A 12,616-nucleotide genomic window follows, 5' to 3' on the forward strand; every position below is an offset into this window, starting at 1 on the left:
ATCAGAGCATTCCTGACATATGGTTGTCAAGCCTCTGCTTAAAGACCTCCAAAGAAGGAGACTCCACCACACTCCTTGGCAGCAAATTCCACTGTCGAACAGCTCTTACTGTCAGGAAGTTCTTCCTAATGTTTAGGTGGAATCTTCTTTCTTGTAGTTTGGATCCATTGCTCCGTGTCCGCTTCTCTGGAGCAGCAGAAAACAACCTTTCTCCCTCCTCTATGTGACATCCTTTTATATATTTGAACATGGCTATCATATCATGGAACAGAACGGAACAGAACAGAACGGAAGAAGAGAAGCATAGATCTGTCAGCTTCATTTAACTCCAAAGTCACAATTTATAAACTCACAAGCCTCAGAGCACTGCCTTCTTGACAAATTTGACGAAAAAGAATTGATGGTTTTCCTGTTTCTATTTCTAGAAAACAGATGGCTTTCCCTTTTCTAAACAATGAACATCAGCATCTGTCTTTTTGTTAGAATTTTCTCTCTTATGACATCATCTCAGTTCAGGAGCCTCAAAAAGAAAAACCCCACCCCAAAACACTATGGTTAAGATTTTGCTTGTGTTTGTGTAATTGATTAATCAATATGGTGAGCCGGCTCAAATATATTTAATCAGTTAACACATGCAGACTATAAAGTAAAGTACACTGGATAATTTATTAGAGCACCAGATTCTATGTACTTTGTCTTATATCAAGGCAGTCCCAGGCTTGCCTGCTTCTCAGCACCCAAAATCTATCAATGTTCAAGAGTATGTCCAGAACACAAAGCAACATCTTGGCTCTAAGGATGGCATGTTCAGCGCCTCCTCTGACATCATGGGCAAGTCCAGAATCCAGCCAAGACTATTGGGAATCTTCCTGTTGCAACCATCAATCAAGCCACAGGAGGCCCAAACAGGTCCATAGTTTCCACCACCAAGCAGAGATGCTCCAGGAAGGAGCTGATGGACACACGCAGAATCCGGGCTTCATCTGCTCTCCATCGACTGCAAAATAATAAAAAATATATATTTTCTGCAGAATGGAACATAAAACGTCAACACTTGCACTACACTTAAGAGTCCAATGAACATGCCACTCCTTCTGCCAATATTCTTATTATCCTCCTCCTCCTCCTCCTCCATATAGTATCATCAGCTTGTATAGCACTTTACAGAAAATACGAGGGGATAGATCTCTGCCCTGACAGGCTTACAGTTTAAAATTTGGCACAGCAGAGGAAGGAGAGGGACGTGGGGGCAGGCGAAGGAGGCAATGATTTGGCTGACAAGTGCTGAGGTTTAGTTAGAGGCCTGGCTGCTGCCTCTAACTAAATCTCCTGGTAGACGGCTGTGTTGACCCTGGACTTAATGAAGCACAGTGGACCAACATCAGCTGATGACATGGCTCCCCAAATCAACACAGACTGTGGAAACGTCACACTGGACTTCAAGCATCTGGCATTGTATGCCTCCCCATTCTTCCTGCAGACTCTGGGTCCTTGGTTTCCAAATGAGATGCAAAAGCTGCTCTGATCAGAAAAGAGATTTGGGGAGACATGTCATCAGCTGGTGTTGGTCCACTGTGCTTCATTAAGTCCAGGGTCAACACAGCCGCCTACCAGGAGATTTTGGAGCACTTTGTGCTTCCTTCCACAGATGAGCTTTATGGGGATGCTGACTTCATTTTCCAGCAGGACTTTGGCAACTGCCCACACTGCCAAAAGTACCAAAACCTGGTTCAATGCCCATGGGATTACTGTGCTTGATTGGCCAGCAAACTCGCCTGGCCTGAACCCCATAGAGAATCTATGGGGCATTGCCAAGAGAAAGATGAGAGACATGAGACTGAGCAATGCAGAAGAGCTGAAGGCTGCTGTTGAAGCATCCTGATCTTCCATCCTCAGCATTGCCACAGGCTGATAGCACTCATGCCATGCCGCATTGAGGCAGTAATTGATGCAAAAGGGGCCCAAACCAAGTACTGAGTACATATGCATGCTTCTACTTCTCAGAAGTCCAATATTGCTCTATTTGCAATCTTTGTTTTGCTGATTTCATTTAATATTCTAATTTTCTGAGATTGTTAATTTGGGGTTTTCATCAGCTGTAAGCAATAATCATCACAATTATAACAAATAAAGGCTTGACATATCTCACTTCGCATGTCATGAGTCTATCTCATATATTAGTTTCACCTTTTCAGTTTCAATAAATGAACTTTTCCACGACATTCTAATGTCCAAGAGTATCCGACACCAAAGAGTTCGCCGCTGGCTCCAGAACACAAAGCAACATCTTGGCTCTAAAGATGGCATGTTCAGCACCTCCTCTGACATCAGTAGCCCATGGGCAAGTCAAGACACACGAAGAATCCGGGCTTCATCTGCTCTCCATCAACTGCAAAAAAATATATATATATACAATTCCAGAGAAATGTTTTTGGAACACAGCTGTTCTTACTGACCTGACTTCTGCAGGTAGAGCTGGCTTCCCCTGAGTGTGGTGGGCTCTTGGACAGAACTGTGAAGAGATCAAGCGGGGGGAAATGGAGAAGCCAGCCCAAAAGGATTGTACTGAAAAAGGTCACTGAATTGTGGAGTGTGAAGTTCACTTGCCGTTAAGTTTCCTGAAGGCTTGCAAAATTCTATTTCTTGTGTCACTGAGATGCACCTGGAAGAGACTAGGGTCTTCAGCAGCCCTCCCCTCCAGACACAGGAGCAAAAACAGCCGGTTACCTAAAGCAGCGCAGTCAAGACACAGGTGTCTCTCAATCCTGCACTCCAGATGATCACTTGATGCATCAAGAGCTCTGACACTGCCTCTTACTTGTCAATGGAGCAGATGTGCTTCCGGCATCGGTAGCTCTGTGAGGTCTGTAAAAATAAGATCTGGAACAAAACAAGGCTGGCTGTCCCACCCAAACATGTACCTTATTGTGTGGTGATGGAACAGGAAAGGTCCTCTGCTGCAGTGGTGTCCCAACAAGAGAAGTCCCTCCAGGTAGAAGCATGCAGAGCGACAGCATTCGGCTTTTGAGTTCGCAGCTCTTCTGAAAAAGGGATCGAATAACCAACATTGCTCAATACAAGCTCTTTGGAATATTTAGTTTTCATATTTGATGGATGATTCCATTTAGAGCCTACCTTTTCTCCAACAGGCTCAGGGTGCTTGCATGGTCCCCCTCACTGCGACCTGAAAGAATCTTTGTACAAAGAGTTGCAGGCAGAACACAACAGAGATTTTCTCCTCAGCCAAGTACAAGATACTCACCTAGTTGACCTTCAGCCAGAAGACACACAACTGTATTGCTGGTATACTTACGATGGAGCATTTAGAGATTACTTGTTAGTTATTAGTGCCTATCGCCACCTCTGATAATTCAAAAGTCTTTTTTAATAGAAGCTACGATTGCAGTTGAAGGTATTTAAGTATTTTAGTATTTGATGGAAACCCAGCAACTATCAACCCTATCATGCAAGTTTTCACCAAAAGCCAGTAATATCATTTGGGTCAGATTCAATTTCGAATAAAGTTGCAGCATTTATGGATCATGTTCCCTGTATTCAACAGACATCCCTGTACCCCAGGCAAAGAAAATTGGGAGCTACATGCCTCCTTTATCTACAGGATTTAAGGGTACAGACGTCTATTCCAAAATGTTTCACAAATGTGGGTTATTATGATTTTGTGTGGCCCTCTCTGGTCATTAGTGGAACAATCAGCCACCCCCTTATGTATGAGTAAAAATGGCCAGAGAGTCAGGATTCATAAGATTTCAAATATTTTCTCAGTCATTTCAGCCTTACCATTAGCAGACAACATTTTCTGCCCTTTATGTACAGGAAAAAATGGTCACAGCTCATCCTTCCTAATTGTGAATATGTTTGTGCTTAAACGCTTGCTGGACTTTTTTTGCTTAAAAATGGCCGGCAAAATGGTGAAAACCTCTACTCACTCCAAGGCCTCTACCAGGCCGCCTCTACCAATGCCATCAGTAGATTCACCCTCAAAATGCCTTATTTGCTTTTTCACACTGAAATCAGCAAGGCAACTGTTACAGACAAAAGAAGCAGTTTGATGCAGCAGCTTTTAAAATGGGTATTCTAAATGGGTATTCTACCTTAGGAACAGAATTACTGGCGAGGATGCAAAATGCTGGCATGTTTGGAACCTTTTGGATTTATACACATCTGAAGGAACAAAAACTCAACAATATTTTGGTGACCCTCTTCTGCAGTAAATACAATTTGTTTGGCTTCATATGCCAAATGCCACCACTTTTAAGCAGCTGCTCAAGAGGGTTTGTTATTCTACTCCTTGGAAGCCACAATATACATAAAATTAAATTCTGCCCATTGGCAAAGGAGCTTATCTATAGTCCCCAAGAAGCTACCACAAAATGGCTGCAAATCATTTTTGTCAACAAGGCAATCTGAGCTAAAATGACATTAAATGGAACTCTGTTGTCTTCTGCGCCTCTGCTTTGCTCCTTATCACATGCACAGCTTTCTTTCCCCCTGGATCCCCCTGGATCCCGTTAGATCCCCCTACCCTTCTCACTTCTAAGTCTTACCTGTCTTAAAATCTTACCTGTCTTGGTTTTTCCAACTTCTGGAGCGAGGTTCTGGAGCGAGTGGTCGCAGACCAGATCCAGGTGCCCTTGGAAGAAGCTGGTTTTCTGGGTCCATTTCCATCAGGATTTAGGCCTTGGTCGCCCTGCACCTCTGTCGAGAGACAAGGGAAGGCGCTCAGTGACCCCCAGTGCCCTCCATCAGCTTCGGCTGGTGGCCCAGTTGCGCCCCTCTCTGGACAGGGATAGCCTGACTCCTGCTGTCTCTGCTCTGGGAACCCCTTCTTGGGTCCTTCTTTCTGTTTTGATTTTGTACATTTGATATTTTATGTGAGCCGCCCTTAGACCTTCGGGTATAGGGCGGCATAGAAATTCAATAAATAGTAACAACAGTAATGATAATAATCACTTTGGCAACAGAAACGCCAGCCTTCTTTTTATGAAATGGCTTCTCCAGTTGCCTTTTAAAATAAAAGCCTTCTATTTTCTGCAATTATTCTTCACTCTGCTTAAAGCAGACTTCAGATCCACCTACCCTTTCCTCTGCTCCCTTGTACATCCAAAGACTTGTTGGGCGAAAGGAAAATAAACTTGATTTTGCCCCTCACGTTCCTTCATGTGTCTTAGTTTTCCCTTGGCTTTTCTAGTCATCAGGTGTATCTGCTTTTCTTGATTCTCTTTAAAATCTTCATATTGGTGTTTTTTATGAGGTTTCAGTTTAAATTTTTCTTGGCTAAGCTTTCTTTTGGGGGCTTTCTCAAAGTCTAGCATCTGTCCAGAATTTACTCTCCCTGTTTACTATGATTAATTCTTTGTTGGTCTTCTTGTTTTCTTTCAGTTTCCTTTAAATTTAAAATGTAACCTCTTTTTAGGGAGTTACTGAATCTATTTAGCTTCTGTCTGTCTGTCTATCTTTCTGTCATCTACAAGCAACATTTTAAACTGCCAACTCTGGAGATCACAAGGGAAAATTTGTTGTATCTCTTTTTAAAGTTGTAAATAACAACTTCAGCTCTGACCAGTGAGAGATTTAAAACCAGTATTATAGCCAGGGACAGTCTCACTCCCTAGACTCTGGCTCGCTCCTTCCACCACCTGTCAGTCATAAGGGCACATAAAATAGTCCCTTGGTGCATTAATACAGTGGATACAAATGGGTTTGTTTTCAACATGGGATCACTATGCATGGGTGAGAAATTAGTGCCGGCCCCTCTCCCTAATAACAGGGTTGCTGGGGGGCCAACTTGAATAAAATATGGGGGGCGGGCGGTAAGCGGTAAGCCCTGCCCTACATAGTCACATGACATGGCACACACAATTAAATGGCAATGGCCATCAGCTTGGGGGGGTTTCCAGCCCCCTTAAATATTTTTTGGGGGGCTTAAGAGGAGTTAGCTCCTAAGCTAGGGTATGTCTCGTTCCTGGATCAATGTCTTTGCTTGCTTGGCTATTTGTAGAATGTGCTGTGCCTTTTCCCCTTCATGGATCACTGCCTTGCCGTGGCGAAGGGGCTTGAAGAACTCAGAGAAGCTATGAACTACGCCGAGCAGGGCACACAAGATGAACAGGTCATAGTGGAGAGTTTTGACCAAACGTGATCCACCTGGAGGAGGAACCGGCAAGCCACTCCAGTATCCTTGCCAAGAAAACTCCATGGACAAAGACAACAGGCATATAAAAGTTATGACGCTGGAAGATGAGCCCCTCAGGTCGGAAGGCGTCCAACATGCTACTGGGGAAGAGCGGAGGGCAAGTACAAGTAGATCCAGAGCTGATGAAGCGGCTGGGCCAAAGCCGAAAGGACGCTCAGTTGCGGATATGCCTGGAAGCGAAAGGAAAGTCCAATGCTGTAAAGAAAAATATTGCATAGGAACCTGGAATGTAAGAACCATGAACCTAGGTAAGTTGGAGGTGGTCAAAAATGAGATGGCAAGAATAAATATTGACATCCTGGGCATCAGTGAACTAAAATGGACGGGAATGGGCGAATTCAGTTCGGATGACCATCACATCTACTACTGTGGGCAAGAAACCCGTAAAAGAAATGGAGTGGCCCTCATAGTCAACAAAAGAGTGGCGAAAGCTGTACTGGGATGCAATCTCAAAAAATGATAGAATGATCTCGATACGAATCCAAGGCAGACCTTTTAACATCACAGTAATCCAAGTTTATGCACCAACCACTGGTGCTGAAGAAACTGAAATAGACCAATTTTATGAAGACTTACAAGACCTTATAGAAGTGACACCAAAGAAGGATGTTCTTCTCATTATAGGGGATTGGAATGCTAAAGTAGGGAATCAAGAGATAAAAGGAACAACTGGCAAGTTTGGCCTTGGAGATCAAAACGAAGCAGGGCAAAGGCTAATAGAGTTCTGTCAAGAGAACAAGCTGGTCATCACAAACACGCTTTTCCAACAACACAAGAGACGTCTCTACACATGGACATCACCAGATGGGCAGTATCGAAATCAGATTGATTATATTCTCTGCAGCCAAAGATGGAGAAGCTCTATACAGTCAGCAAAAACAAGACCTGGAGCTGACTGTGGCTCAGATCATCAGCTTCTTATAGCAAAATTCAAGCTTAAACTGAAGAAAGTAGGAAAAACCACTGGGCCGGTAAGATACAATCTAAGTCAAATCCCTTATGAATACACAGTGGAAGTGAGGAACAGGTTTAAGGATTTAGATTTGCTGGACAGAGTGCCTGAAGAACTATGGATGGAGGCTCGTAACATTGTACAGGAGGCAGCAACGAAAACCATCCCAATGAAAAGGAAATGCAAGAAAGCAAAGTGGCTGTCCAACGAGGCCTTACAAATAGCGGAGGAGAGAAGGCAAGCAAAATGCGAGGGAGATAGTGAAAGATACAGGAAATTGAATGCAGAATTCCAAAGAATAGCAAGGAGAGACAAGAAGGCCTTCTTAAACGAGCAGTGCAAACAAATAGAGGAAAACAACAGAATGGGAAGAACCAGAGATCTGTTCAAGAAAATTGGAGATATGAAAGGAACATTTCGTACAAAGATTACCATAATAAAGGACAAAAGTGGTAAGGACCTAACAGAAGCAGAAGACATCAAGAAGAGGTGGCAAGAATACACAGAGGAATTATACCAGAAAGATATGGATGTCTCGTACACCCCAGGTAGTGTGGTTGCTGACCTTGAGCCAGACATCCTGGAAAGTGAAGTCAAATGGGCCTTAGAAAGCACTGCAAATAACAAGGCCAGTGGTAGTGATGGTATTCCAGCTGAACTATTTAAAATTTTAAAAGATGATGCTGTTAAGGTGCTACACTCAATATGCCAGCAAATTTGGAAAACTCAGCAGTGGCCAGAAGATTGGAGAAGAACAGTTTACATCCCAATCCCAAAGAAGGGCAGTGCCAAAGAATGCTCCAACTACCGCACAATTGCACTCATTTCACACGCTAGCAAGGTTATGCTTAAAATTCTACAAGGAAGGCTCAAACAGTATGTGGATCGAGAACTCCCAGAAGTGCAAGCTGGATTTAGAAGAGGCAGAAGAACCAGAGACCAAATTGCAAACATGCGCTGGATTATGGAGAAAGCTAGAGAGTTCCAGAAAGACATCTACTTCTGCTTCATTGACTATGCAAAAGCCTTTGACTGTGTCGACCACAGCAAACTATGGCAAGTTCTTAAAGAAATGGGAGTGCCTGATCACCTCACCTGTCTCCTGAGAAATCTCTATGTGGGACAAGAAGCTACAGTTAGAACTGGATATGGAACAACTGATTGGTTCAAAATTGGGAAAGGCGTACGACAAGGCTGTATTTTGTCTCCCTGCTTATTTAATTTATACGCAGAATACATCATGCGAAAGGCTGGGCTGGATGAATCCCAAGCTGGAATTAAGATTGCCGGAAGAAATATCAACAACCTCAGATATGCAGATGACACAACCTTGATGGCAGAAAGTGAGGAGGAATTAAAGAACCTTTTAATGAGGGTGAAAGAGGAGAGTGCAAAATATGGTCTGAAGCTCAACATCAAAAAAACGAAGATCATGGCCACTGGTCCCATCACCTCCTGGCAAATAGAAGGGGAAGAAATGGAGGCAGTGAGAGATTTTACTTTCTTGGGCTCCATGATCACTGCAGATGGTGACAGCAGCCACGAAATTAAAAGACGCCTGCTTCTTGGGAGAAGGGCAATGACAGGCCTAGACAGCATCTTGAGAAGTAGAGACGTCACCTTGCCAACAAAGGTCCGTATAGTTAAAGCCATGGTTTTCCCAGTAGTGATGTATGGAAGTGAGAGCTGGACCATAAAGAAGGCTGATCGCCGAAGAATTGATGCTTTTGAATTATGGTGCTGGAGAAGACTCTTGAGAGTCCCATGGACTGCAAGAAGATCAAATGCATCCATTCTTAATGAAATCAGCCCTGAGTGCTCACTGGAAGGACAGATCGTGAAGCTGAGGCTCCAGTACTTTGGCCACCTCATGAGAAGAGAAGACTCCCTGGAGAAGACACTGATGCTGGGAAAGATGGAGGGCACAAGGAGAAGGGGGCGACAGAGGATGAGATGGTTGGATAGTGTTTTCGAGGTTACCAGCATGAGTTTGACTAAACTGCGGGAGGTAGTGGAGGACAGAGGTGCCTGGCGTGCTCTGGTCCATGGGGTCACGAAGAGTCGGACACGACTAAATGACTAAACAACAACAACAACTGTGCCTTTTAATGACATTTTGCCCAAGTTTTGCACTGATCTGAACATTAAAGATTTTGGTAAACACTGCAGCCTGAGTTTGAATTCTTCTTTGAGTGACAGCCAGGAAACTCTCCTCCACAGGGTGCTTTTTGGGAGGTTCTCCTTGGGGGAGGGGCCCCAGGGCCCCCAAAAGGGATAGCCTATCGCTTTAAGAAAATGCTAAGAAACTGTTAAAGCTATCTACCTCTCTCTCTCTCTCTCTCTCTCTCTCTCCAAGCAACATTTAAAATTGTCTACTATTGAGATCACAAGTGAAAATTTGTTGCATCTCTTTTTAAAGTTGTAAATAACAACTTCAGCTCTGACCAGTGAGAGGGCTAAAACCAGTATTATTGCCAGGGAGAGTCCGCTTGGGCGCCTGGGGCGCAAGCTGCCTATAGGGGCAGGTGAGGGAAGGGGCGAGGTGTCCATAGGGGCAGGGTGAGGGTGGGGCAAGCCATCCATGGGGCAGGGCGCATTGTGGGGCCTCCAGAGTCTGTCTGCCTCCTCCCACTCAGTCACCCTTCAGCTGGGGGGGGGGGGGGAGGCAGCAGGCAAAGTGTTTGGGCAGTGCAGAGCCTTGGGCCCACTGCAGGCCCCATGGTGAGTGCCGTCCGGCAATTTGTCAGCCCCCTCAGTGGGGACACCTGGGGCGGCCCCACACCTACCGCACCACCCTTCCTCCACCCCTGGTTGCAGGTGGTGTGGCTGGGGGTTCGGGGGGGAACTGCCCCCCTAATCAAGTAAATAAAAAAAATACTTAACTGACCAATTGTGTCGCAGGTAACTCAGTTCTGCCCCCCACCCCCGGTTGCTGTGTGTCCTCTTTTTCCAGGACACATCCTCTTTTTCAGGGGTAGCATTCTAAAAAATTGCCAAAATGTCTCTGGCTATACTTTCTGGATGAGTCCTAGACAAGACTGATGATTGAAGACTTGCTTACCCCATCTTTTCTCATCTTCTGCCCCCCCCAGCAATATATCACAGCTTCTATAGCCTACATATAGTAGGCGTATTTAAAATGAGAATCTTCACGGCGTCCTCTTTTCTGCTCTTCAAAATATGGCAACTCTAATTTCCCCCCCACAAAAAAAATAAATCCTGGCTACACCCATGGCAGGTGGTCATAGCGAGAGTGCCAATTTGTTGATATAATCAATGAACTATTACCATGTACTCAGAAATTTATCCTTATTACCCTGCCCATTTATCATCTCATTGCTGTGTTGATTCAAACTCCCAGATTGTGCCATTTCCCATACCTGGGTAAAACCAAGATCGTAAAGTGAGGGCCTCCCCCCATTTCCCACCTGACAGCTATTTCCATTCTGGCAGTGGCTGTCAAAAAAGAGACCATGGTCAAAGATGGAATATTGGGGTTCAGATCCCCCCAAAAACCAAAAAATGTGAGCCACGGGTCCCTGTTTATAAGCAATTATGATGGAGATTTCAGTATTTATTTATTTAGCTAGCCAAAATGGTACACAAGTGTTTTTGCACCATTTTGTTCCCCACCGGGATGGGGCTTTACAAACCATTGGAGCAATGGAGAGACAAGTAATCAGTCATTTTTGTTTCCTCTTTCACCAGAATGAAAAGGTGGCGACAGAGGTGGGGATGTTTTGCTTGCTGTTTAAAAGTAGGAGCCCTGCCAGAAAGAAAGAAAAAAGGCAAATCTTGCTATATAAATGGGACTTCAAGGCCACGCCATCCGTTTTGGCTCCTCTGCCACTTGGCTCCCTCCTCTTCCTCACTGCCAGCTATTAGCTGCTTTCCCCCTGGTGGCAAGAGAGACAGACGCAGCAATGGGGACGAGGAACCTGTGTCTCTCCAAGTGCTGCAAGGACTACAACTCCCATTATCCCTGACCCTTGGCCATGCTGGATGGGGCTGAAGAGAACTGGAGTCCAGCAACACCTGGAGAAACACTATGATTAAGATTTTGCTTGTGTTTGTGTAATTGATTAATCAATATGGTGAGCTGGCTCAAATATATTTAATCAGTTAACACATGCAGACTAAAATGTAAAGTACACTGATAGTTTATTAGAGAACCAGATTCTATGTACTTTGTCTTATATCAAGGCAGTCCCAGGCTTGCCTGCTTCTCAGCACACAAAATCTATCAATGTCCAAGAGTATCCAAGAGCAAAGAGTTCCCCGCTGGCTCCAAAACACAAAGCAACATCTTGGCTCTAAGGATGGCATGTTCAGTGCCTCCTCTGACATCAGTAGTCCATGGGCAAGTCCAGAGTCCAGCCAAGACTATGGGGAATCTTCCTGTTGCAACCATCTATCAAGCCACAGGAGGCCCAAACAGGTCCATGGTTTCCACCACCAAGCAGAGATGCTCCAGGAAGGAGCTGATGGACACACGCAGAATCCGGGCTTCATCTGCTCTCCATCGACTGCAAAGTAATAAAATATATATATTTTGTGCAGACTGGAACATAAAACGTCAACACTTGCACCACACTTCACAGTCCAATGAACATGCCACTCCTTCTGCCTATATCCTCATTCTATTCCAGTCCTTGAGCTTCCCTTTTACTCTCGGGCAGACACTAGGCACCTGGTCCAATACATTTGGATGCCAGAAAATATACTGTTCCACTTAATTAATTTATTCTTATCATACCACCACCTGAATGCAAAGTACTCAACAGAGAGGAAGGGAGGAATTATTCTTATTATCCTCCTCCTCCTCTATATAGTATCATCAGCTTGTATAGCACTTTATATAAAATACGAGGGGATAGATCTCTGCCCTGACAGGCTTACAGTTTAAAATTTGACACAACAGAGGAAGGAGAGGGACGTGGGGGCAGGCAAAGGAGGCGATGATTTGACTGACAAGTGCTGAGGTTTAGTTAGAGGCTTGGCTGCTGCAGTGTCCCTGCTCCAAGGGCTTCATGGGAAAGGTGATGGCAAGCTATGCTCCCGAGTTTTGCTTTTGTGTTTATTGTTCTTCTGCGGAAAAACCCCAACCCTCCACGTTGTTGTTGTTGTTTAGTCGTTTAGTTGTGTCCAACTCTTCGTGACCCCATGGCCCAGAGCACGCCAGGCACTCCTGTCTTCCACTGCCTCCCACAGTCTGCAGAGGCTCAGGGCAGAGAGGCAGAGGGAACTAAGTTCCTGCAGGAGGAGTGCTCGCCTCCAGGCCAGGAGAGGCGAGTCACCAGAGGACCGGGGCCGCCCTATGCATCAGGGCAGATAATAGCCGGCCAGCCTCAGTCCCAAGTTGCGGGAGCAACATTGTTGGTTGCTAGTTCCTGTCTGAGCTTCTGACCCGCCCTGGATCCCTGCTTGCAAGCCTGTTCCTGACTTCACCC

The 12,616-nt window shown here is 45.0% G+C and overlaps 2 long non-coding RNA genes across 2 annotated transcripts; both read right to left on the bottom strand.

Annotated features, from left to right (window-relative positions):
- Positions 1-647: 647 nt before the first annotated feature.
- LOC310753184 lies at positions 648-2,362 on the bottom strand. Its single transcript, XR_014543265.1, has 2 exons — positions 2,317-2,362; positions 648-814 (listed from the first exon to the last, which is right to left on the bottom strand). It is a non-coding gene; the product is annotated as an uncharacterized lncRNA (long non-coding RNA).
- A 1,505-nt stretch (positions 2,363-3,867) lies between these two features.
- LOC310752412 lies at positions 3,868-5,894 on the bottom strand. The gene is made up of 2 exons (XR_014542944.1): positions 5,098-5,894; positions 3,868-4,716 (listed from the first exon to the last, which is right to left on the bottom strand). It is a non-coding gene; the product is annotated as an uncharacterized lncRNA (long non-coding RNA).
- Positions 5,895-12,616: the final 6,722 nt, after the last annotated feature.

This window comes from Podarcis filfolensis (assembly GCF_964270895.1).
Source record: "Podarcis filfolensis genome assembly, chromosome: 17".
Classification (NCBI taxonomy): Eukaryota; Metazoa; Chordata; class Lepidosauria; order Squamata; family Lacertidae; genus Podarcis; species Podarcis filfolensis.